The sequence below is a fragment of the Lonchura striata genome, unplaced genomic scaffold (assembly GCF_046129695.1).
Source record: "Lonchura striata isolate bLonStr1 unplaced genomic scaffold, bLonStr1.mat Scaffold_162, whole genome shotgun sequence".
Classification (NCBI taxonomy): domain Eukaryota; kingdom Metazoa; phylum Chordata; class Aves; order Passeriformes; family Estrildidae; genus Lonchura; species Lonchura striata.
The window spans coordinates 260,001-262,500 of record NW_027461106.1 but is presented as its reverse complement, the minus strand read 5'-3'; the positions used below and the strand labels follow the sequence as shown (position 1 = coordinate 262,500).

Here is a 2,500-nt window from a genome sequence, read left to right as displayed (position 1 = left end):
TCGCCCCAGGGCCAGGTACCTAGCGCTCCGCGCCTCCGGCGGCCCCCCGGCTTCCTTTTCCTCGGCGTCGTCAAACGCTGCGGGGAGGGGGCCGCGAAAGGGCCGCCGCCGAGCCGGGGCGGCGGTTTAAAGACTCGGGCGGCTCGGCGCGTCCTTCCGCCGCGGCGGCGGCGGCGGCGGTTGCCGGGCGGCGGTGCGCGGCTCCATTGAGGGGTGGGGAGCTACTCCCGCGTGATCCCCTGCGGTGGTGCCCGCGGCCACCGGCCGCGCGGCCGTCGTCCCGCCGCGTTACCGCGCGCGGGGGGTTTGTCGCGCCGCGCCGGGGAGGGGCGCCCTGCCCCCCCCTCTCCGCGGCCCGGCCTCGGCGGAGAGGCCGCGGCGCGCGGTCGGCCGCGGGGGCCGACCCGCTCGCCTCGAAACGGGCGACGCCGCGCGGTCGGCCGCGGGGGCCGACCCGCTCGCCTCGAACGGGCGACGCCGGCAGAGAGCGCGCGCTCTCTCGCCCCTTCCTCAGCTGCGGGGTTGCGGCCGCCGGGGCCCGCCGCGCTCTCCTCCTTCCTCGGCCGCCTCTGCGGTCTCTGGGGTGCGGCGCCGCGCGCGGCGCGGCCGCGCCGTCTCTCTCCCCTCGACGGCCTTCTCCTCGAGCGCGCCGGCGGCGCCGGTCGCCGGCCGTCCCCGGCTCAGGGACCGCCCGCCCGCCCGGGGCCGAGCGCTCGGCAGGTCCCTCCGTCGCCGGAGAGTCCGCGAGCGCGGGCGGCCCCGTGCCGAGCGGCGGCGGCGCCGCTCGGCGAGTGTCCCCCGCCAGCGGGGACGGCCGGCCGGACGGCGCCCGCCGTCGCCGGCGGCGGTCCCGGCCCGGGCCCCGCCCGCCGCCTCCCCGTCGCCCTTTTCTCCGTCCGCTCGCGGAGCCCCGGAGGAAGGTCGTGCGCGCGGCGGCCGTGGGGGGTTGGGGGGGGGGCGCTTCCCCGCCCGGTCTCCCCGCCCGGTCAGCGGGGAGAAAAGGGTGGGCGTCGCTGCCCCCCTCCCCGCCTACCCCCCCGGCTCGGCGCCGCACGCCTTCCCCTGGGCCGCGCGTGCCCGAGGAAAAGGGGCTCCGTGACGGTGCGAGGCGGCGGCGGTCCCGGGAGTGCGGCCGTTGCGGCGGCGGGTCAGCCCGTCCGGCAGGCTCCGGGCGCTCGCGACGCCGGCTCGGGTCTCGGTGCGGCGCCCGCCTCCGGCGCCGGCGGCGGAGCGCGTCCGCCGGGCGCTCGCCCTTCCCGGCGGGAGCGGTCCCGCGGGGGGCGTTGCCGGTTGGGCGGTGGCCGTCGCGTGCCGTCTCGAGCGCGGCAAGGCCGCTGGGGAGAGAGAGCGAGCCGGCCGCGCGGTGGCGCGGCGGCGCTCCGCGGGTCCGCGGAGCGGCGGTGAGAAGGGAGAGCGGCGCGCGCGGGGGCCGACGGCCGCGCCCCGGCCGCGTGCGTCCCGTCGTCCCGTTGCAGCGAGGCCGGGCGGGCCGCCGTGTCCCCCCGCGGTCCGCGCGCGCCGCGTGCCTCCTCCGTGCGGAGGCCGGGCCGAGCCCGGGCGCCTGGGCCGCCTCCGGAGGACGGCACAGTTTGCCGGCGGCGTCTCCCCTCGCTCGTAGCGGCGGGGGGAGGCGGTCGGGGACGCGGGTCCCCCCGCCTTTCCCGCCGACCTTCGGAGCGTTCCGTTGGGCGTTTCGCTCTCGGATGGTTTTTCTTTCCCCCCCCACTCGGTTCGTTGCGTTGTGTGCTCGTACGGTCGAAGCCGGGGGCGGCCGCGTGCGTGCCCCCTCGGCGAGAGAGAAAAAAGGGGCCCCCTCCGCCCGTGTGCGGGGTTCGGTGCCGAAAGCCAGACAACTCTTAGCGGTGGATCACTCGGCTCGTGCGTCGATGAAGAACGCAGCTAGCTGCGAGAATTAATGTGAATTGCAGGACACATTGATCATCGACACTTCGAACGCACTTGCGGCCCCGGGTTCCTCCCGGGGCTACGCCTGTCTGAGCGTCGCTTGACGATCAATCGCCGCCCGGGGGTTGCCACCCCGGCGGCGCGGCTGGGGTCGCCTCGCAGGCCCGTCGTCGTGGCCGTGGCCGTCGTGGCCGCGCCCGAGGGCCTTCGTCCCCCTAAATGCAGACTCGGGGAGCGCTCCGTAGCTCCCCGCTCCCGGAGCGAGCCGCTGGGGCGGAGCTCGTCCTCGCCGGGGGCCGCGTCGCCGAGCGGCGGCGCGGCGGCCGGGGAGAAAGAGAGCGAGAGAGACGGGGCGGCGTCGAGAGCGCCCCGCCGAGGGCCGAGAGACGAGGGCGAGAGGGGGGGAGGCGAGGCGCGCGGGCCTCGCCCCCCCCCGGCCTCCCCCCGCGCGGGCGGCTGTCTGCGGGTGGGTACCGCGCGGGTACCGTGCCGTGCTGCCGCGCGCGAGGCGCGAGCGCCGGGGGGGGCGGGGGCGACCCCCGCGTCGTCCTCTCCTTCCCTTCCCCGTCCCTCTCTGTCGCCGTCTCGGGGCGCC

At 79.0% G+C, this 2,500-nt stretch overlaps 1 non-coding gene across 1 annotated transcript; it reads left to right on the top strand.

Moving 5' to 3' along the window:
• Positions 1-1,851: 1,851 nt before the first annotated feature.
• Positions 1,852-2,004, top strand: LOC144248509 (5.8S ribosomal RNA). Its single transcript, XR_013341803.1, has one exon. It is a non-coding gene; the product is annotated as a 5.8S ribosomal RNA (ribosomal RNA).
• The last annotated feature ends 496 nt before the right edge of the window (positions 2,005-2,500 follow it).